At 36.1% G+C, this 24509-nt stretch overlaps 1 protein-coding gene across 1 annotated transcript in view; it reads left to right on the top strand.

The window, feature by feature from the left end:
* Window positions 1-24509, top strand: part of CR1 (complement C3b/C4b receptor 1 (Knops blood group)) — a 120981-nt gene that overhangs the window by 71295 nt on the left and 25177 nt on the right. The gene's annotated exons all lie outside the window — the stretch shown is intronic.

Here is a 24509-nt window from a genome sequence, read left to right as displayed (position 1 = left end):
CCAACTGGATAGTAGGTATCAGAATCCAGTGAGATTTCTTTAAATGCAGTTGCCTAGGTCCCCAGCCAGGCTTATTGAATGGGCAAATAGAAGCAGTCGCCACCAAAGAGGAGATAGTTGAGTTCAGACTCTATTTCAAATTATGCAGCACACAGTATACCCTCTCATAAAGAAGACCTAGCTTCTTAGAGGAAGCTACTGAATGCTTAGTCTGTTTTGTCCTTGTCCTTGAATATCTGCATCAGAATGAGAAGAATGGTCTATTAGTATCCTAGGGCCGCCATAAACCATGAACTAGGTAGCTTAAAATAACAGAAATTAGTTCTCTCACAGATCTAGGGGCTGGAAGTCTGAAATCAAGGTGTTGTTAGGGCTGCACTCTCTCCTATGGCTCTAAAAGGAGGATCCTTCTTGCAGCTTCTGGTGGCTCCTAGCATTACTTGGCTTGTGGACACATCACTTAAATCCCTGCCTCTGTCTTCACATGGCCTTCTCTCCAATATCTCTGTGTCTCAAATCTCCACTTCCTCTCTCTTAAAAGCACAGGGAGCTCAGCTTGGTGCTCTGTGATGAGGTGGGATGAGGCGCTCTGTGATGCTCTAGATGAGTGGGATGGAGGTTGGGAGGGAGGTGCAAGAGGAAGGGGATATATGTATACGTATAGCTGATTCATTTTGTTGTACATCAGAAACGAACACAACATTGTAAAGCAATTATCCTCCAATAAAAAAAAATAAAAGCAAAAAAATAAAAGGACATCAGCAGTCACTGGAGTTAGGGTTCACTCTGGTAATCCAGGATAATTTCATCTCAAGATCATTACCTTAATTGTATCTGAAATGACCTTTATTCCAAATGAGTTCCCATTCTAATGTTTTAGATGGTTGTATCTTTGCAGGGGACATCATTCACCCACTACAAGTGGTGACTGCTATTTAGTACCAGAGAAGCAGCTTATGGTAGGCATCCTGAGACTGAGGTAGGGAGGAATAAGTGAAAAGAGACAGTAAATATGTCTTAATATACGTGAGTATGTTAACACCAGTAAATGAGGATGTAATGGTTAACTTAACTCTAGATAAAGGCACCCTGATAGAAGGCCTGGCATGTGAAACTATTGACTAAAACTCTTGCTCTGAACAGAAAGGCCAAAAAGGTGAATAGTCTTCCAAGCAGTAAAAATTTCCTGATGGGTAGATGCTATTGTAAAGCACCATCCTAAGGTAACTTCAGGGGTTACCTTAGGGGAAGAAACTCTTTTGCCATTATTATGTCTCTGTTTCTGTGATCCCATCTATCAGCTCAGTTGGAGAGAAAGAGGAGATAGGGTGGAAGTCTCTCTGCTTACTTTGATATTTCTGTGGTTTTGGTCTTCAAGTATTGTAAAGCCCCTAAACAGTTTCCATTTACAAAGCCTACAATCCTGACTGATGAGTCTGAGTTTCCAGTTGGGACATCTTTGAATTATGAATGCTTCCTTGGGTATTTTGAAAATATGTTCTCTATCACCTGCTTAGAAAACTTGGTCTCGTCAAGTGCCAAGATATTTAGAGATATGAGTAACCCCTTCCTGGGAGCCAATTTATGTATATCAAAGAATCTGTGAGATCTGATTTAATTTGTTCAAATTTTGAAGGTGAGGCATCTAAGTTTGCCCAAGATATTTAAATGGAGGGTGGACTTGTAAGTCATCCCTTCTTATTGCCTTGCATTTCTACACCTTGACTAGATATTCATTTCATAGGAATGGCTCTCACAAGAGGAATTGGAGAAAAAATTTCCATTCACTGGAGGTTACACTTGGTGGCTAAAACCATGAAATGAATAAAACAGGGGCACAAGAAAATTATGTGGGTCACAGTGAATTGTGCTTGGCTAACTAAGATAGGAGGAAAATCCCAAATTTAAGGCCTTTGATTTAGGCTGATGGGATGGAAAACCACAAATGACCTTTATTGGGTGATGCTCACTGGTCGTTTTAAAAGCAGGTGCCCTATAGCTACTTGTATGGTGAGTTTCCTCAAAGTGGTCAATTCTGTAGAACAATCAGAAGTATACAGGCTGTTCAGTATGCTGCACTCCAGTCTGAATCTTAAAAACAAATGTAAATTGAACTGTACACCTCATCCCGAATTCTGCTTCTTTTCTGTAGGAAAATCATGTGGAAAACCTCCAGAACCCTTCAATGGCATGGTTTATATAAACACAGATACGCAGTTTGGATCAACAGTTAATTATTCATGTAATAAAGGGTGAGTTGGGAGCACTATCTTTGGAATGTGAGTTGCAGAACAGCAATGCCAACCTTCCACCCAGTCTAAGATATACAAACCAGACTACTGACATATGTACTTCAAAAAGTAAGCAATAGGACTTTTGGGTAGAGATGGTAGCTTGAACAACATAGGCATTTGACCAAGGAATCTAAAAAAAGAAGGCACAATGTGTACCTGTATTAAAACTAGGAGAGGGCACCATGCTTCTGCTGAAGGTAGTACATGCGAAAGATATTCACTGAATAAAAAGGACCAGCTTGCCAAATAAAAGGAAAAATGCTGGTTGAACTATGCAAACATCCTTAACAGGTTAGCGGGTGTATAGCTGATTAGAGGATCCTGGGGCAGGGTTTGGGAGGATAAATATTAAAGGTAACAGCAGCTCTGGGAAATGTAAGTGTTAAAGTGCACACAGAGTGGGGACCTTAAGGGAGTTCTTGCACCTGACTTTTCCCTGGAATGGGGAAACATGCTAGAAGCCATTGCCTCAACTTAGAGGGAGCAATTAAAGAATGTTTACTAATTTTCAGTTGGCACAATAACTTAGAGGGAAAAAAGATATCTATATTAAATCTTCCTGCAAAAACTGTCCCTAGTCATCGGCCCCATGCTATTCTGCCCAAGCTATTATACCTATGATCCAGCAAGTTTAAACTAGGATAAATCAATATTCACCCCTTCTCACTTTGTCTGAGCTTGAGAGACATAAAAACTTTCCATACAATCTCATCACCAGTCCCTTCTCACCTCCCCTCAGAAATAAGCCTAAAACTCTCTGTGGTGAGCAAGCCAAAACATCATTAAATATAAGGTAAGATACAGCAATTGAAAATAAAAAGACCAATTTGAGAAATCAGAGAAAATATTCCTCTATAAATCAGAGTATTCCAATAAACATGGGAATAAGCTACAAAATAAGATATTAGAAATCTCTCATATGTGTTTATAACATAGAATCTATGAAAGGCATTTATAAGATTTACTGATCTGATATTAGGAAAATTTACCTATGGATAAAACACACAGGAATCTAAAAAGCAGCAATAATCAGGAGATTGAATCCAGGAAAAAAACAAAGAGATCATTAGAAAATAAGATTAAATTCTCCAGAATTAATCCAGGACAAAACTGGAAATTATACACATATTCACTCACACACAATCTAGATATGAGAAAAACAAAAGAAACCAGAAAAAACTGAAGCATTAATTAGCACATAATGGAAGATAGTTTCTCAGACCAGAATAAAAAAGCCTAGATCGTTTGAATCTTTAAGGCTTACTAAACAAATGCAAGGTTAATGGTAAGAGGCACTGGCCCTACATGAAGGAAATGTATGAAATTCAGATACTGAATAAAAATACTGCAACTATCGAGAGATAAACAGAAAAAGAAGAACTTCATTTTGGCATCAAAAGCCTCTTCCACACACTAAATTACAGAAATTAGTGTTCGAGAGAAAATATTATGCCATAAAATATCTGTGCTCAGCCAAGCTGTCATTTATCTCCAAGGCACAGATATATAGTCTTACATGAGTAAGAACCCAAAACATATGCCAATTAGATATGCTTCCTGAAAAAAGAATAATTCTCACAAAAATATGAGTAAATTTTTGAAAGAAGAAATCAAAGAAATAGTAGTGAGTCACAAAACTATTTAAACAGAGTTAAAGTTGTTATTTTTAGTATGGTTGTGAAACTAAATATAATGGCAGAACTAATTCTTAAAAGAGAACTCATGTATGAAAGGAAGTATAGTAAACTTGATATAAAATAATAGATTTTTATCACAACAACTAGGAAGTTGGTGATGCAGTAAAATAAATATATATATATATGCTTAACTTATAATACATATAGATAAGTACATATTCTTGACATGATAAATAAAGAAGATAGATATTATTCCATGCTAGTATAAAATCAAAATATATAAATTCAAAATCACAATGGCAATCAAAAAAGCACAACCACTTGGTCCATATGACAAAAGAGGGGTAAGAAAAGGAAGACTAGGAAGCTTTCTATCTCTCTTGCTGGAAACAGCATCAGCAGAGCAAGAATGGAGCTCGTTTTATACAGTACTGAGTTCCAACCCTGGGAATTGTTAAATAAATAAAAGTAAAGAACACTATAAGCAAGATAAAATGTGTAAGTTATTACAGTACGTGTGATGGCTTAAATTCCCCTTTTGAAGAACAATGCCTTCTAAATATAGTCAATAAAAACTTCAAACTACATGATAATTAAAAGACACATTTCTAAAATAAAATAATAGAAAAATTCCATTTATAATTGTATCAAACAATAAAATCCTTAGACATAAATTTAGCCAAGGAGACATAAGACTTATACACTGAATACTATAAAACATTGCTGAAAAGAAGTTAAAGAAGACTTAATAAATGGAAATACATTCATATTCTTGGATTGGAAGACTTAGTATTGGTAAGATGAAAATACTGCCCAAAGTGATGATATACAGATTCAAGGCAATACCTACAAAAATCCCAACAGTATTTTTTGCAGAAATGGAAAACCATCCTAAATTTTGTATGGAATTTCAAGGGACCCAGAACACCCAGTCTTGAAAAGAACAAAGTTGGTTGACTCACACTTTTTATTTCAACATTTACTACAAAGCTATAGTCATTAAAATAGTATGTTACTGACATAAAGTTAGACACACAGGCCAGCGGAGTAAGTGATAGCCCAGAAATAAAGCCGCATATTTATGGTCAGTTGATTTTCAGCAAGGGTGCAAGGACCACTCACTGCGGAAAGAACTGTCTCTTCAACAATGGTCCTGGCAAAATTGGATATTCACATGCAAAACAATGAAGCCACCTTACACCATATACAAAACTAAATCAAAATGGATCAAAGACTTGAAGTTAAAAGTTAAAATTATAAAATTCTTAGAGGAAAATATAGGGACAAATCTTCATGACCGTGGATTTGGCAATAGTTTCTTAAATATGACACCAAAAGTACAGGCAACAAAAGCAGACATAGACAAATTGGGTTTCATTAAAATTAAGAACATTTTTGCATCAAGACACTATCAAGTTCATTCAGCTTACTATAACAAAATATCACAGGCTAGGTAGTTTATAAACAACAGAACTTTATTTCTCACCATTCTAGGAACTGGAAGTCTGAGGTCAGGGTGTTGGCAGGGTCAACAAAGGTCCTCTTCTAGGTGTATGCTTCTAGTGTGTCCTCACATGGTGTAGGGGTTAGGAAGCTCTGTGGGGTCTCTTTTATAAGAGCATTACTCCCACTCATGAGGACTTCACCTTTATGACATAGCTCCTAAAGGCCCTACTTATTAATGCCATCACTTTTGGAGGTTAGGATTTCAACATATGAATTTTGGGGAGACATAAACATTCAGACCATAGCAGACACTATCAAGACAGTGAAAAGACAACTCATAGAATGAGAAAAAAATATTTGCAAATCATATATCTGACAAAATTAAATATACAGAATATATAAAGAACTCTATAACTCCACAAGAAAAAAACTACCCAATTTTAAATGGGCCAAGGACTTGAGTAAGACATTTCTCCAAAGGAGGTATACAAATGGCCAATAAACACATAAAAAATGCTAAACATTATTAACCATTAGGTAAATGCAAATCAAACCCATTCATACCTCTTAATATGACTTTAATAATAATTATTAATAAACAGAAAATAAAAAGTGTTGGTGAGAATGTGTAGAAATTAGAATCCTTGTACATTGCTGGTGAGAATGTAAAATGATGCCGCCACTATAGAAATTGTTAGGTATCTACACATGCACTATTTTGCAGCAATCAAAAAGACTTAATTAGATCCTATATTCAGTGATCTGGATGGATGATCATGGTGTGATATTGACTGAGAAAACAATTTGTAGAGTTTGTTTTCAACTTGGAAAAACAATGACAAATTTTGAGGAGATACTCTATATGCATATATATGTTTGAATGTGCTTAGAGAAAGTAGGGTTATCTGAAATACATGGTATTCTAAGCAAAAACATATGTTGTAATTTTCTGTTGTTAAGTTACTGAAAAGAAATAAATTAAACTTAAATAAACAAATAGCCAAGGAGCAGATGTTAACCTGGACAAATAAAACGCAGATTGCTTTGACAAAGGGGTGGCAAACTTTTTCTGTCAAGACCCAGATAGTAAATACTTTCAGATTTGTGGGCCATATAATCTCTGTTATAACTACTCACCTCTGCAGTTGCAGTGGGATAGTAGCCCTAGACAGTGAATGAATGAATGTGTGATACAGCATACATGGGGCCTGCAGAACTCAGTTTGCCAACCTATGGTTAGATGAAAGAGCATTAGTTTTCCTCAATTTCTTTTATTATTCCAGGTCAAGGAGGTTCTAAAAAGAAGTAAAAAGATAAATTGATAAAATAATAATAATAGTTGAAAACTTCAGATTGGGTAAGCAAAGGTACAAAAAATAAGACACTGATGGATGAGGCTGTTTTGGTACATGTGTATTGAATTTTGTACCTTACAGAGAATGCAAACTCTTTCTAGGAACCATTTATAAGAGTTGATAGCATATCACTCCACAGGGTGTGCCTCAATAGATTTGAACACAGGAGAAACTAAAACAGCGATATACTCTTATTATAATAAAAATAACACTAGGAATTAATGACAAAAGAATAAATAAAAATTCAAGTTTTGGATCTTAGTCAAAGAGAAAATTAAAACAGACATTGCAGATTACATATCAAATAACAATAAGGAATGATTATTGAGTGCATGAGCCCTGAGAACTCTTCTAGTGCTTTACATGAATTAACTTACTCTTGAAAATGACTCTTTGAAGTGAATATTACACATAGCCCCATTTTACAGGAGAGAAACTAAGACAGAGAGATGAACCAATTTACCAAAACTCACAGGACAGAGGCTCAGGTTAGAATTTGAATATTGCCAGTCTGCCTCCACAGCCCGTATTGGTAAACCTTACATTATTCAGCCTGTTCGTTATGAATGCTGGTGCAAATATTACTCGTGAAAATTTCTGGGATACTGATGCCAAAACTGTCCTTAGAGAAATAGTCAGTACTTTTGTTATCTGACAAAACGTTTTCAAATAAATGAACAAAGTATTTTACCTAAGAATTTTTAAATGACTAGAACATGAACATATAAAAGAAGCTGGACTAAGAAATTAATAAAGAAAGGAAATTAATAAAAAGGAAAAAGGGAAACGATAAGTAAAAATCTCAGAGTAGTTTCTTAAAGTGGCCAATTAAACAAACGGAATTTGGCCAATTGTAATTTCACAAAATAACAAATCTGCCAATACACGTGAATGAGAAAGGAGATATCGTAGATATTGAAGGGATTCAATCAATACTAAATAAAAGTAGTATATCCTCTCTAGCCTAATGAAATTGAAAACATCCATGAAATGTGCCATTTTGTAGGAAAAATACAGTTTCCAAGATGTACTTAAAAATACATAAATCAGCTGATAAACCTGTATCTACTTGAGTCTCTGTTGTCAGTCTTTTTGGATATATAGCTAGGATTGGAATTGCTAGACCATATGTTAATTATATATTTAACTTTTTGAGGAATAGCCAAACTGTTTTCTACAGTGGCTGCACCATTTTACATTCCCACCAACGATTACAAGCATTCCATTTTCTCCACATCTTCACCAACACTTTTATTTTCCATTTTTAAAAAGTTATTATTAAAAAAAAACTCAAAAAGGTTATTATTATAGCCATCCATCCTGGAAGGTCTGAATTGGGTTTGACTTGGATTTCCCTAATGACTAATAATTGTTAGTATCTTTTCATGTGTATATCTTTTGTACATTTGTATATCTTCTTTAGAAAAATGTCCATTCAAGTTCTTTGTCCATTTTTCAATTGGGTTGTTTGTCTTTTTGTTGTTGTGTTATAGGCGTTCTTTATATATTCTGTATATTAAACACTTCTCAGATAAATGATTTCCACATATTTTCTTTTATCCTTTTATCTTTTCACTCTCTTGATAGTGTCTTTGATGTTGACTGGGGCTGCAGTCATCTGTAGGACTGATGGGGCTGAGAAATCTGAGAATGTTTGGAGGGGGTTGGAGGGCAGATGGGAATCTGTATTTACAAATGTAGAATTGGTGCTTGTGTCCAATTTAACCAGCTCTTTCTTCTAAAGGTAGCTAAGCCCAGTTGACATCTGGGTTACACGTATATTTTTAGATAAAAAGGCTAGAAGTATTCATAGCAAAATATTAGCTACTACGAGTGGTGCTATCTTGGGTGGTGACATTTTTGATCTTTGGGTTATTCACAACTTCCAAATATGTCTACAATGAATGTATGTTAACTTTTATAAGCCAATAAAATTCAATTTTAAATTTCTTTTTTTTTTTAAAAAAAGAGGGCTGCTGAAAATCATATCTGTGAGCTACTTTTAGTAATTTGCAGCCTACTGAATGTCTCCATAGATTCCCTCCACTGCTAAATAGTTCAAAGTACATGAACAAATAGGAAAAAATAAAAATGACACCATCCTAGCCCTTGATTCTCCCATCCCTGACCTTACTTAATGGGCTGTCCAGTGCCTCAGCACGCTTCTCCACAGTATGTATGATGCTTATAGGGAAAGGAATCTCATGGCTCTTGAACAACAATTTAGAGTGGTTCTATACAGAAAACTATACAGATTTCTAATGCTCAGGGGAACTGAGTGGGCTCCAGTAAAAGTAATTCACAGAGATGGAAAATCCATCCAGGAAAAATATTACAACATAATCACTACTGCAGCATACTAGTGTCTTACAATATGTTCAAAAATATTCACTGCTTTTTACAGTCATACAGGGGCTGGAACCTGCTTCACATTTTTACTCCAAAGCTCTAGTTTAGTCATAGTGAGTACGTTAAGAGTAGCCTTTATAAGGTCAAAAGTCAGAGGATACCCATGGCCCTGTGCTCCTAAGGCAACATTTAAATGTATGATAGGAGACAGGCGGAAGGAAACACACATGTAGTACAGGGATGATTATCCTCTTTCCTTACTAAAGTGGTTCTCAAAATGTTTGTTTGCAGACATTTTGAAGATTAAATATTTGTTTGCACACTTAAAAGATTTTAGAACACAGCTCATAAAAAACAAGGTAACAATAAGTAAAATTTAATCACTACCTAAATATAAAAGTGACTTACCGTGTCTACCAAAATATTCACTGTCATTGCTCTACCAACGTGGTTCCCACCATCTTTTTGTTACTGTTTTGGGAAGAGCTGGTATACCAGTTAAGATTAGATTAAGTTATAAAAGACAGAAAAAACACAAAATAACAGGAGCTTGAACAAGACAGCAGTTCACTTATCTCTCATGTTAAGAACCATGGCGGCCCAGGGCTCATACAGTGGCTCTAAGATCCACAGAAACTTGGGATCCTTCCATTAGAGAGTCCATCTCAACTCATCGTCCAAACTCCATTTAGCAAAGAGGAAGAACGGAGGAAGGGAACACTTATCCCTGTGAAGACACTTTCCAGACACTCCATTTACATCCCTCCAGCCAGAACATAGTCACACGGCTGTAAGGGAAGCTGAGAAATGAAGCTGTTTTTGAAAGTGGCCAATGGCCCAGTTAAAAATACAGGGTCATGTTAATAATGAAGAAAAGTGGATGCTGGAGATTCCAGTAGTCTCTGCTACAAATGGGTACTGCCCTGATCACATGTCCTAGGTAATCAAAAGACAGATTTCTTAACTGTTGCAGTAACTACCTCACTGTTATGTGACTTTGCATTACACCCATCACTTTTTACTTTATCAAGTTTAGCCCTGCTGTACATTGGAACATATGAATAGCTTGGCTGAGTATCTTTTGTGACATTTCTCACAGTAACAGCATAGAGGTGTAATAAATAAAAAATAAATGATGAAGTTTCAAATTTTGTGACCTACTTAGAATGATTTTATGACACAGTGGGTGAGTACCCCTGCTTTCTACATTTGAAAGGTAAAATGGTTAGCTGTTTCCTCTGACTCTCATTTACTAAGTCTTCAGGGTAAAGCCATCATTCTTTCCTTCACTCAGTAGATATTTTTGAGCACCACATGCTTGAAAGTCTCTAGGCTAGGTGCTAAAGGGTGTATATATTTCAGTAAGGCATCTTCCCTCCTAATCAAGCGCTTATAATTTCTTAGCTGAAAGTACAAATGGATAAAATAATTCTGAGGTATCTTTAAGACAAGTACAGAAGTGTCCCATGATTAATAATGGGAATATTACAATGAGTTGTGAGGGGACTAGGAATGGAGATGGATTAAAGAGGTACGAATTTTAGCTTGCCCTGAAGAATAAAGACTAATTTGTAGGTGGAGATGGGGTTTCTTTCTTGAGGTCTCCCATGTTTTAATCTGTCCTGTAATTTGTAACATCCTCCTGCTATTGTTTTCTCATGGTGATTTAAGTGGGAAATCTGTGTAGAGTCTAACCATTTTTCATCCTTTGCTTCTAGGTATCGACTCATTGGTTCCCCTTCTGCTACTTGTCTCCTCTCAGGCATTGATGTCACTTGGGGTAAAAAGGCACCTATTTGTGAGAGTGAGTTGAATTATTTTTTCCCATAATTCCCTCCATTTGATCCTTATTTGTCCCTGGAATTATGAAGAAGGAATTGAATCCTTCTTGCACAGAGTTGTCTCTCAGTTGTTTGAAACTTGGAGTCATGTGCTGCACGGTCCTCCTGGTTTTTCTTCACTTTAGGAGGTAATTTATCTGAAACTATGGACTTAAACTCAGGTAAAATTGCCCCACTTTCCTACTTTGATAATAAACTCTCAGTATAATGATCATTCTCCTTAGTGACTAAACTTAAAAGATACTAAAGAAAATTAATTTTGTCTCTACAACCTCTTAATATCACATTATAAGCCCAGGAAGTAGATTACTCCCTTTCTTATCATTCTTACTCTGAAGCATAAAAGATCTTACAATCCTTAGCAATTTTCCCAAGCCTCGGGTTATTCTGCTCTTTATTCTTCCCTCAAATTCTTCCAAGCTCATGCCCTAGTTGTATTTGTTCTTGATTAGTTGGCCATTCATCTTTTCAGTGGAATATTGTAAAGTGAATCTCCAAAATTTTGAGGAACATAGAAGAATGATTGCAAATTGGTAAAGTATTAAGGCTGTGAAGAAATCAGTATCACATGCAGAAGTGATGGCAGTAAAAGTGGGCACAAACTTCTGGAAGGCTAATGAGCAATATATACTAAAGCCTTAAATGCAAATACCCTTTGACCTAGCAATTCCATTTCCCAGAATTTATCCCAAGAAAATAATCATCATGGACTTTTCCCGTGATTTTCATCCAAAGACACTCAATGCAACCATATTTATGGTAGTGGAAAATGTTAGAAATCATGGTTTGTAAATAGCTGATGGAAGACATAAGGCTTATTAAAAATGGTTATGATAAGTTTTTAAGAAAGGTAAAAAGTATACCATGAAAAATTAGAGATAGAGATGCCACATCCAAGTAGCAATAGATAGTATATTTATATATCTACATCCTGGAATATTATTCAGCCACCAAATATACCATAGAAAATATAACCATAGACACACATGCACGTGCACACACATATCTGAAACAATATACATTAAACTATTAAGAATATTTATTTTTGGACCTTATCATTTTTTGTTTGTCCACATTTTATAAATTTCCTACAATGAATATGTTCATTGTATTCACAGGTATTCCTCCAAAACTTACTGTCCTTTTCCCATTGGGTTATTTTCCCTCCATAAAATAACATTGGCTTTTAGATATCCAAAGACATAAATGAGAAACTATAAAAGGTGCCTTCTTTACTTGCCAAAAAATATTAAATTCTCTGAAAAAAATTCAACTTAGCAAGGTATTATCATTTACTATATACAATTTTCAAGGTCTGGCACCTTTTGTAGGAGGTTATCTTTAATGAAAAATGTTTCCACTTCTACTGTATTTATAGGTCAATAAACATTTAACTGAGTCAATATTGGTCATGTGTGTACATGTGAACGTATGAATAGTCAATTATGCCAGTATGTTTTAAATTACTATGTTGTGATAGAACATAGTAGTTATTTAACATTTTATTACCCCAAATCTGTGATTATTTCCTCATGTCTTATCTTTTATATTTTCTTTTCAACCTTTTTTTGAAATATATTAGACATATAGCTTTGTGTAAATTTAAGATGTACATTCATATATTGTAATATGATTGCCATCATAGGAATAATTATCACCTCCATCACAGTACGTAATTATTCTTTATTTTTAGTAGTTGGAATAATTAGTTTCTAGTCTCTCAGCAAGTTTTATGATTATAGTACAATGTTGTCGTCTATATTCATTGATCTGTGCATCTCTAGGGCATATTTTCTACTTGTTGTAAGTTTATACTCTTAGACAACATCCATCCTGTCCTCCCATCCCCTGGTAACCACCATTTTATTCTGTTTTTAAAACTTGGCTTTTTTACATTCCACATGTAAGTGGTATCATACAGTTCTTGTCTTCCTCTGTCTGACATCTCATTTAGCATAACATGCTAAAATTCCATTCATGTTGTCACAAATCTCACTTAGCATAATGCGCTAAAAGTCCATCCATGTTGTCACAAATGGTAGGATGTCCATCTTTCAATATTTCATTGTATATGTACCACATTTTCTTTACCCATTCAGCTGTTGATGGACACTTAGGTTGTTTCTATATCTTTGCTGTTGTAACTAATGCCATCATGAACATGGGAGTGCATACACCTTTTTGAGTTAGTGTTTTTATTTTCTTTGGATAAATACTCAGAGGTGGAATTCCTGGATCTGTTTTAAGATTTTTTAGGAACCTCCATATGTTTTCCATAGTGGCCACACCAATTTACATTCCTACCACCTTTGTACAAGTGTTCCCTTTTCTCCACATCCTCATCACCACTAGTCATCTCTTGTCTTCTTGATGACAACCATTCTAACAGATGTGAGGTGATATCCCGTTGTGGTTTTAATCTGCATTTCCCTGATGATTAGTGATGTTGACCATCTTTTTATGCACCTGTTGACCATTTGTATGTCTTCTTTTGAAAATTGTTTAGTTGTGCCCATTTTTCAATCAGATTTTTTGTTTTTTGTTATTGAGTTGTATGAATTCTTTATATATTAAACCCCTTATCCAATATATGGTTTGCAAAAATTTCCCCCCATTCTGTAAGTTTCCTTTTAATTTTGCTAATTGTTTCTTTTGCTGCACAAAAGCTTTTAAGTTTTAAGTTTGATGATTTTTCCATTTGTTGTTTGTGCTTTTGTTGGTATTGTATTGAAAAAGTCATTGCCATGACTAATGTTAAGAGCCTCTTCCCTACACTTCCTTCTAAGAGTCTTATAATATCAGGTCTTATATTTAAATTTTTGATCCTCTTCAAGATACTTTTTGTGAGTGATATAATATAGGGATCCAGTTTCATTGCTCTGCATGTATTCATCCAGTTTTCCCAGCACCAATTGCTGAAGAGACTATCCTTTTCCCATTGTGTGCTCTTGCCTCCCTTATCAAATATTCATTGACTGTATAAGCAGGGGATTAATTCTGGGCTCTCTATTCTGTTCCACTGGTCTATGTGTTTATTTTTGTACTAGTACTGTACTGTTTTTTATTATTGTAGTTTTGTAGTGTAGTTTGAAATCAGGAATTGTAATACCTCCAGTTTTGTTCTTTTTCATCAGTATTGCTTTGGCTCTTCAAAGTCTTCTGTGGTTACATATACATTTTAAGATTCTTTTTCTATTTCTGTGAAGAGTGCCATTGGTATTTTTATGTGGATTGCATTAAATCTATATATGGGTTTGAAAAATATAGACATTTTAACAATATTAATTCTTTTGACCCATGAACATGGGGTATCTTTCCATTAGTTTGTGTCTTGTTCTATTTGTTTCAGCAAAGTCTTGTGAGTTTTGTTGTGCAGATCTTTCAGTTCCTTGGTTAAATTTATTCCTAAGTATTTTATTCTTTTTCATGCTATTGTGAATGGAAAAGTTTTTATTCTCATTCAAATGTTTCATCCTTTGTGTATAAAAATGCAACTGATTTATCTATATTGATTTTGTATCTTGCAACTTTACTGAAATAATTGATTAGTTCCAACAGTGTTTGGGTTGAGCATTTCAGATTTTCTATATACAGAATCATATCATCTGCAAGTAGCAACAGTTTTACTTCTTCCATCCTGATTTGGATGCCTTTTATTTCCCTATCTTGCATATTCACTCTAGCTAGGACTTCCAGTATTATACTGAATAAGAGTTGTAAGAGTGCGCATCCTTGCATTGTTCCTGATCTTAGGGGAAAAGCTTCCAAGTTTTTCTCCATTTTGTATAATGTTAGCTGTGGATTTGTTATGGCTGACCTTTATTATGTTAAGATATATTCCTCTATACCCAATCTGCCAAGACTTTTTATCATGGAAGGATGTCATTTTGTCAAATGCTTTTTCTGCATGTATTGACATGATCACGTAAGTTTTTATCTTTAATTTTATTAATGTGATGTATTAAATTTATTGATTTGTATATGTTGAACCATCCTTGCATCTCCCAGGGGTAAATCCCACTTGGTTGTGGTGTATAATCCATTTTATGTGTTCTTGAATTTGTTTTGCTAATTTTTTGTTGAGAATTTTTGGACCTATATTTATCAGAGATATTGGTCTATAGCTTTCTTTTCTTGTGTTGTCCCTGTCTGACTTTGTTACCAAAGTAATCTAATGCTGGCCTCATAGAATGAATTTGGAAGCATTCACGCCTCTTTAATTTTTTGGAAGAATCTGAGGAAAATTGGTATTAATTATTCTTTAAATTTTGGTAGAATTCACCAGTGAATCCATCTGGCCCTAGGGTTTTCTATGTTGGGAGGTTTTCGATTACTGATCCAAATTTTGCTCATTATCGGTCTGTGCAGATTTTCTATTTCTTCCTGATTCAGTCTTGGTAGGTTTTGTGTTTCTAGAAATTTATTTTTTCTAGGTTATCTAATTTGTTGGCATATAATTTTTCATAATAGTCTCTTATAGTCCTATGTATTTCTGTAGTATCAGTTGTAATATCTTCTTTTTAATTTTATCTATTTGAGTTTTCTTTTTTTCATAGTTAGCCTGGCTAAAGGTTTGCCAATTTTGTTTATCTTTTTGTAGAGCCAGGCTTTAGTTTCATTGATCCTTTCTATTGTTTATCTGGTGTCTATTTCATTTACTTCTGCAGAGATCTTTATTATGTCCTTCTTTCTGCTAACTCTGGGCTTAATTTGTTCTTTTTTTTTAATTCTTCAAGGTGTAAAGTTAAGTTGACTGAGAACTTTCTAATTTCTTAGTATATGCGTTTATCACTGTAAACGTTCCTCTCAGAATTGCTTTGCTGCATTCCATAAGATTTGATTTGTCGTATTTCCATTTTCATTTGTTTTGAGATAATTTTCTAATTCCCTTTTGATTTCTTCTTTAACCCATTGGTTGTTCAGAAGTGTATTTTTCAGTTTCCACATATTTGTAGATTTTCCAGCTTTCCTCTTGTTGTTGATTTCTAGTTTTATACAATTGTGGTCAGAAAAGATAATTGGTGTCATTTCAGTCTCCTTAAATTTGCTAAGATTTGTTTTGTGCTTTCTCATATGATCTATCCTGGAAAATGTCCCATGTGCACTCGAGAACAATGTTTATTCTGCTGCTGTTGGATGGAATGTTTTATATATGTATGTTAAGTCCATTTGTTCTAGAGTATGGTTCAATTCCAATGTTTCCTTGTTGATTTTCTGGATGATCTATCCTTGCTGAGAGTAGGTATTGAAGTCCCCTACTATGATTGTATTGTTGTCTATTTCTCCCTTTAGATCTCTTAGTATTTGCCTAATATATTTCAGTGCTCTGATGTTGGGTGCATATGTATTCATGATTGTTATATATTCTTGATGTTCTGACACTTTTATCATTATATAATAACCTTCTTTGTCTCTTGTTATCATTTTTGACTTGAAGTCTATTTTGTCTGACATAAGTATGAATATGCCCTCTTTCTTTTGTTTTACACTTGCATGGAATATCCTCTTCCATCCTTTCATTTTAAGCCTATGTGTTCTTTAGAGCTGAAATGAGTTTCTTGTAAGCAGCATACACTTGGGCTTTGTTGTTGTTTTTTTAAATCTATCCCGCCACTCTGTGACTTTTGATTGATGAATTCAATCCATTTATATTTCGAGTGATTATTGATATGTAAGAACTTACTATGGCTGTCTTATCATTTTTTTGTTTCTCCTTTGTTTCTTTTTCCCTCTGTTTCTGTCTAGCTTTGTAAAGTGGTGCTTTTCCATGGTGATTTTCTCAGTCTCCCCTTGTTTTGTTTCATGACTTCTGAATTTTGATTTGTAATTACTGTATGGCTTACATAGAACATCACATAGATCAAATCATCCTTTTTATGATGATAGGAATTTATCTTAATTCACCTATAAAATTTCCACAGTTTTAGTCCTCCCTTTTTGTATTTTTGATGTCACAATTTATCTTTTTTTGAGCTATGAATTTATTGAGAAATTATAGTAGCTATAGTTTTTTTTTAGTTGAAAGCTATAGTCTTTTTAATACTCTTTGCCTTAAACCTTTATACTATAACTAAGTGACTGACCCACTGTTCTAATATTGAAGTACTGTTTTCTAATTCTGACTATTTTTCACCTTTGCTAGAATATTGTGTACTCTCATTTGCTTTTATGTTACAAAGTAGCATCTTTTCATTTCAGCTTGAAGAACTTCTTTCAGCATTTCTTGCAAAGCAAGTCTCATTATGGTAAACATTCTCAGTTTTTGTTTGCCCGGTAAACCTTTACTTCTACTTCATAGCTGAAGAATAACTTTGCTGGATAAAGTATTCTTGACTGGCAAATTTTATCTTTCAGCACTTTGAATGTGTCATTCCACTCCATCTGGCCTGTAGAGTTTGTGCTGAGAAATCTGCTAGTAGCCTCATGGCTACTTTGTAAGTTACTTTCTTTTTTCCCTGGCTGCATTTAAGATTCTTTCTTTGTCATTGATTTTTGACAGTTTCATTATAATATATATTGGAGAAGGTCTTTTTGCATTGAGATAATAGGGTGTTTTATTAGCTTCTTGGACTTCCAGTACCTTCCCCGGGTTTGAGAAGTTCCCAGATATTATTTCTCTAACTACGCTCTCTGCTCCCTTCTCCTTCTCTTCTTTTTCTTGTAGACCAATTATTCTCACATTTGTTTTTCTCATTATATCTGATAGCTCTCATAGAACTTCTTTTAATTTTTTAACACCTTTATTGGAATGTAATTACAATGTTCTGTTAGTTTCTGCTGTATAACAAAGTAAATCAGCTATACGTATACATATATCCCCATATCCCCTCCCTCTTGTGTCTCCCTCCCACCCTCCCAATCCCACCCCTCTAGGTGGTCACAGAGCACCGAGCTGATCTCCCTGTGCTATGTGGCTGCTTCCCACTATCTATTTTACATTTGGTAGTGTATATATGTCCATGCCACTCTCTCACTTCATCCCAGCTTACCCTTAACCCTCCCCGTGTCCTCAAGTCTGTTCTCTACGTCTGCATCTTTATTCCTGTCCTGCCCCTAGGTTCTTCAGAGCCATTTCTTTTTAGATTCCATATATATGTGTTAGCATACGATATTTGTATTTCTCTTTCTGACTTACTTCACTCTGTATGACAGACTATAGGTCCATCCACCTCACTACAAATAACTCAATTTCATTTCTTTTTATGGCTGAGTAATATTCCATTGTATATGTGTGCCACATCATCTTTATCCATTCATCTGTTGATGGACACTTAGGTTGCTTCCATGTCCTGGCTATTGTAAATAGTGCTACAGTGAACATTGTGGTACATGATTCTTTTTGAATTATGGTTTTCTCAGGGTATATGCCCATTAGTGGGAATGCTGGGTCATATGGTAGTTCTTTTTTTAGTTTTTTAAGGAACCTCCATACTGTTCTACATAGTGGCTGTATCAATTTACATTCCCACCAACAGTGCCAAGAGGGTTCCTTTTTCTCCATATCCTCTCCAGCATTTACTGTTTGTAGATTTTTTGATGATGGCCATTATAACTGGTGTGAGGTGATACCTCATTGTATTTTTTTTCTTTTTCTTTGTGTTATTTTATTTAAAATTAAAATGAGGTTTTAGGTCTCAGCTTTCTGAAATCAACAGACTGTGTTGATTTACTAAAGATATCTCTTCAAAAAGCATTCTTTCTTCCAATTTTCCCTCCCCCCCTTACTCCCTGGTAACTATAAGTTTGTTTTCTACACCTATAACTCTATTTCTGTTTTTGTGGAAAAGTTCGTTTGTACACTATTTTTAGATTCTACGTATAAACAATATCATGTGATATTTGCCTTTTTCTGTCTGACTTACTTTGCTCAGTATGACAATCTCTAAGTCCATCCATGTTGCTGTAAATGGCATTATTTGTTCTTTTTTATGGCTGAGTAATATTCCATTTTATATATGTACCACATCTTCTTTGTCCATTCCTCCATTGATGAACATTTAGGTTGCTTCCATGTGGAGTGCGCGTATCTTTTTGAATTATGGTTTTGTCCAAATATAGGCCAGGAGTGGAATTGCAGGATCATATGGTAGCTCTATTTTTAGTTTTTTAAGGAACCTCCGTACCGTTCTCCACAGTGGCTGCACTAATTTACATTCCCACCAGCTGTGTAGAAGGGTTCCCTTTTCTCTACATCCTCTCTAGCATTTACTGTTTGTAGATTTTTTTTTTTTTGCGGTATGTGGGCCTCTCACTGCTGTGGCCTCTCCCGTTGCAGAGCACAGGCTCCGGACGCACGGGCTCAGCATCCATGACTCACGGGCCCAGCTGCTCTGTGGCATGTGGGATCTTCCTGGACCGGGGCATGAACCTGGGTCCCCTGCATCGGCAGGCGGCCTCTCAACCACTGTGCCACTAGGGAAGCCCGTGTTTGTAGATTTTTTGATGGTGATCTTTCTGCCCAGTGTGAGGAGATAACTAATAAGGACCTACTGTTAAAATAGAATTACCATATGACCCAGCAGTCCCACTAATGGGCATATACCCTGAGAAAACCATAATTCAAAAAGAGCCATGTACCAAAATGCTCATTGCAGCTCTATTTACAATAGCCCGGAGATGGAAACAACCTAAGTGTCCATCATCGGATGAATGGATAAAGAAGATGTGGCACATATATACAATGGAATATTACTCAGCCATAAAAAGGAACGAAATTAGGCTTCCCTGGTGGCGCAGTGGTTGAGAGTCTGCCTGCCAATGCAGGGGACACGGGTTTGTGCCCCGGTCCGGGAAGATCCCACATGCCACGGAGTGGCTGGGCCCGTGAGCCATGGCCGCTGAGCCTGCGCTTCTGGAGCCTGGGCTCCGCAACGGGAGAGGCCACAACAGTGAGAGGCCCACGTACCGCAAAAAAAAAAAAAAAAAAAAAATTGAGTTATTTGTAGTGAGGTGGATGGACCTAGAGTCTGTCATACAGAGTGAAGTAGGTCAGAAAAACGAAAACAAATACCATATGCTAACACATATATATGGAATCTAAAAAAAAAAAAAAAATTGGTCATGAAGAACCTAGGGGCAAGACGGGAATAAAGACACAGACCTACCAGAGAATGGACCTCATTGTAATTTTGATTTGCATTTCTCTAACGATTAGTGATGTTGAGCATACTTTCATGTGTTGGTTGGCAATCTGTGTATCTTCTTTGGAGAAATGTCTGTTTAGGTCTTCTGCCCATTTTTGAATTCGGTTGTTTGTTTTTTTGATATTGAGCGGCATGAACTGCTTGTATATTTTGGAGATTAATCCTTTGTCAGTTGCTTCATTTACAAATACTTTCTCCCATTCTGAGGGTTGTCTTTTCATTTTATTTATGGTTTCCTTTGCTGTGCAAAAGCTTTGAAGTTTCATTAGGTCCTATTTGTTTATTTTAGTTTTTATTTCCATGTCTCTAGGATGTGGGTCAAAAAGGATCTTGCTGTGATTTATGCCATAGAGTGTTCTGCCTATGTTTTCCTCTAACAGTTTTATAGTGCCTGGCCTTACATTTAGGTCTTTAATCCATTTTGAGTTCATTTTCATTTATGATGTTAGGAAATGTTCTAATTTCATTCTTTTACATGTAGCTTTCCAGTTTTCCCAGCATCATTTATTGAAGAGGCTGTGTTTTCTCCATTGTATATTCTTGCCTCCTTTATCAAAGATAAGGTGACCATATGTGCGTGGGTTTATCTCTGGGCTTTCTATCCTGTTCCATTGATCTATATTTCTGTTTTTGTGCCAGTACCATACTGTCTTGATTATTGTAGCTTTGTAGTATAGTCTGAAGTCAGGGAGTCTGATTCCTCCAGCTCTGTTTTTCTTTCTCAAGATTGCTCTGACTATTCAGGGTCTTTTGTATTTCCATACAAATTGTGAAATTTTTTGTTCTAGTTCTGTGAAAAATGCCAGTGGTAGTTTGATAGGGATTGCATTGAATCTGTAGATTGCTTTGGGTAGTATAGTCATTTTCACAATATTGATTCTTCCAATCCAAGAACATGGTATATCTCTCCATCTGTTTGTGTCATCTTTCATTTCTTTCATCAGTGTCTTATAGTTTTCTGCATACAGGTATTTTGTCTCCTTAGGTAGGTTTACTCCTAGGTATTTTATTATTTTTGTTGCAGTTGTAAATGGGAGTGTTTCCTTAATTTCTCTTTCAGATTTTTCATCATTAGTGTATAGGAACGCAAGAGATTTCTGTGCATTAATTTTGTATCCCACTACTTTCCATGTATTTTGCAACTGACAGTTTGTACCTCTTAATCTCCCTCACCTATTTGTTTCTTCACCCCATTTCCCTCCCCTCTGGCAATCACCTGTTTCTTCTCGGTATCTATAACTCTGTTTCTGTTTTCTTATATTTGTTCATTTGTTTTGTTTTGTTTTTAGATTCCACAATAAGTGAAATCATGTAGTACTTGCCTTTCTCTGTCTGCCATGTCATTTAGCATAGTACCTCGAGGTCCATCCATGTTGTTGCAGATGGTAAGATATCATTCTTTTTATGCCTCAGGAATATTCCATTGTGTATGTATACCACATCTTCTTCTTCCATTCATTTATTGATGGGTATTTAGGTTGCTTCCATATATTGGCTTTTGTGAATAATGCTACAATGAGCATGGGGTGCATATATCTTTTCTAATTAGTGTTTTCATTTTCTTCAGATGAATGCACAGGAGTGGAATTGCTGTCATGTGGTAGTTCTAGTTTTAATTTTTTTAATTAATTAATTTATTTAATTTTGGTTTCATTGGGTCTTTGTTGCTGCATGCAGGCTTTCTCTAGTTGTGGAGACCGGGGGCTACTCTTTGTTGTGGTGTGCGTGCTTTTCATGGCAGTGGCTTCTCTTGTTGCGGAGCATGGGCTCTAGGCGTGCAGGCTTCAGTAATTGTGGCATGCAGGCTCAGTAGTTGTGGCTCATGGTCTCTAGAGTGCAGGCTCAGTTGTTGTGGCACACGGGCTTAGTTGCTCTGCAGCATGTGGGATCTTCACACAGCAGGGCTCGAACCCACGTGCCCTGCACTGGCAGGCAGATTCTTAACCACTGCACCACCAGGGAAGTCCCTAGTTTTAATTTTTTGAAAAATCTTCATACTGTTTTCCACAGTGGGTACAATTTACATTCCCAACAACAGTGCATGAGAGTTCCCTTTTCTCCACATCCTTCCTAACACTTGTTATTTGTTTCTTTTGATATTAACCATGCTGACAGGTGTTAGGAGATATCTCACTATGGCTTTGATTCTCATTTCTCTGGTGATTAATGATGCTGAGCATCTTCTCACATGCCTGCTGGTCATCTGTATGTATTATTTGGAAAATGTCTATTCAGATCCTCTGCCCATTTTTTAATTGGATTGTTTGTTTTTTTGATGTTGAGTTGTATGAGTTCTTTGTATCTTTCAGCCTTTCTTTGTCTTTTGATTGGAGCATTTAGTCCATTTACATTTAAAGTAATTATTCATACATATGGACCTATTGCCATTTTGTTAATTTTGGGGGATTGTTTTGTTGTGTAGTTCTTCTTTCTTCTTTTCCTCTCCTCTTTTGCAATTTGATGACTTTCTTTAGCATTATTTTTGGATTTCTTTCTCTCTTTTTTTGTGTGTATCTATTATAGGTTTTGGTTTGTGGTCACCATGAGGTTCATATATAACAGCTCTCTATCTATCTATCTATCTATCTATCATCTATCTATCTATCTCTCATCTATGATTACATATAGATGTATATATGATTAATTGATGATCTCTTAAGTTCGAATGTATTCTAACAACCCTGCATATTTACTCCTCCCACAACAATGTTGAATATTTTTGATGTCATATTTTACATCTTTTTGTTTTTTGTATCCCTTAACTACTTATTTTGTATATAGATGATTTCCCTACTTTTGTCTTTTAACCTTCCTGCTAGCTTTATAAATAGTTGATCTACTATTTTGCCTTTACCAGTGAGATATTTTCTTTCATAATTTTCACATTTCTAATTGTGGCCTTTTCTTTTCCACTTAAAGAAGTTCCTTTAACGTTTCTTGTAAAGCCAGTTTAGTGGTGCTGAACTCTTTCAGTTTTTATTTGTCTGTAAAACTCTCCTTCAAATATGAGTGATAACTTTGCCAGGTAGAATATTCTTGTTTGTAGATTTTCCCCTTTTATCATTTGATTGTATTGTGCCACTCCCTTCTGGCCTGCAAAGTTTCTGTTAAAGAGTCAGCTGATATTCTTATGGAGGTTCCCTTGTACGTAACTAGTTGCTTTTCTCTTGCTGTTTTTAATATTCCCTCTTAATCGTTCACTTTTTGCGACTCTAATAGTATGTGTTTTGGTGTAAATCTCTTTGGGTTCATCTTGTTTGTGATTCTCTGTACTTCCTTACTTGGGTGTCTGTTTCCTTCCCCAGGTTAAGGAAGTTTTCCACTATTATTTCTTCAAATAAGTTCTCTGCCCCTTGGTCTCTGTCTTGTCCTTCTGGGACCCCCATCATGTGAATGTTAGTATGCTTGATATTGTTCCAGAGCTTTCTTAAACTATCCCCATTTAAAAAAACTTTTTTCTCTTTTCTGTTCGGCTTAAGAGATTTCCATAACTTTGTCTTTCAGATCACTGATCTACTCCTCTGCATCATCTAATCTACTGTTGATTCCTTCTAGTGTATTTTTAATTTCAGTTATTGTATTCTTCAGCTTTGTTTGGTTCTTCTTTATATTTTCTATTCCTTTGTTAAACTTCTCACTGTGCTCATCCATTCTTCCCCTGAGTTCAGTGAGTATCTTTATGACCATTACCTTGAACTCTTTATCATGTAGTTTTCTTACCTCCACTTCAGTTATTTCTTTTATGGAAATTTTGTCTTGTTCAATCATTTGGAACATACACCTCTGTTTCCTCATTTTGCCCAATATTCGGTGTTTATATCTGTGTGTTAAGTTGGTCCATTATGTTTCCTGATCTTGAAGCAGTGCCCATGGTAGGAAACATCCTGTGGTTCCAGCAGCATGCTCCCCTTTGGTCATGAACGCTGTATGCTCTATGGGCGCCCCCTATGTGTGATGCTTGTGCCCTTCTTTTGTGGTGGTATCAACTACTGTGGGCACACTGGTATGTGGGGCTGACAACTAGCCAAGTTGGCTGCTAAGCCATGCTTTGTACAGTAGCTGTGGGCCCACTGGAGGGCTGGGTAAGCTTCCTTCATGGTTGGCTGCACACCCAGGGGGATGTGGGGCTGATGCTGGTCCACTGAAGGGTAAGACTGTGTCCCTGTGTGGCTGTCTGCATAGCCTGGTGGTGGTGGTGGGCTCAGCATTGGTGCTGGGCCACTAGTATGAGTGGCTGGGTCCCCATGAGGCTGTCTACATGACCCTGGGGGCTCAGGGCTCATGCAAGCCCACCGTAGGTTGGGGCCAGGTCCCTATGTGGCTGTCTGCATGGCCCAGAGGGACTCAGGGCAGGTGCTGTCCTGCTGGTGGGTGGGGCCAGGTCCCCACATGGCTGTGTACATGTCTGGGTTGGGTTGGGCTGGTACAGGCCCACTGGTGGTGG

The sequence above is a fragment of the Pseudorca crassidens genome, chromosome 2, assembly GCF_039906515.1.
Source record: "Pseudorca crassidens isolate mPseCra1 chromosome 2, mPseCra1.hap1, whole genome shotgun sequence".
Classification (NCBI taxonomy): Eukaryota; Metazoa; Chordata; class Mammalia; order Artiodactyla; family Delphinidae; genus Pseudorca; species Pseudorca crassidens.
Note: the sequence above shows the minus strand (reverse complement) of the source record. Positions and strands in the feature narration are given on the sequence as shown.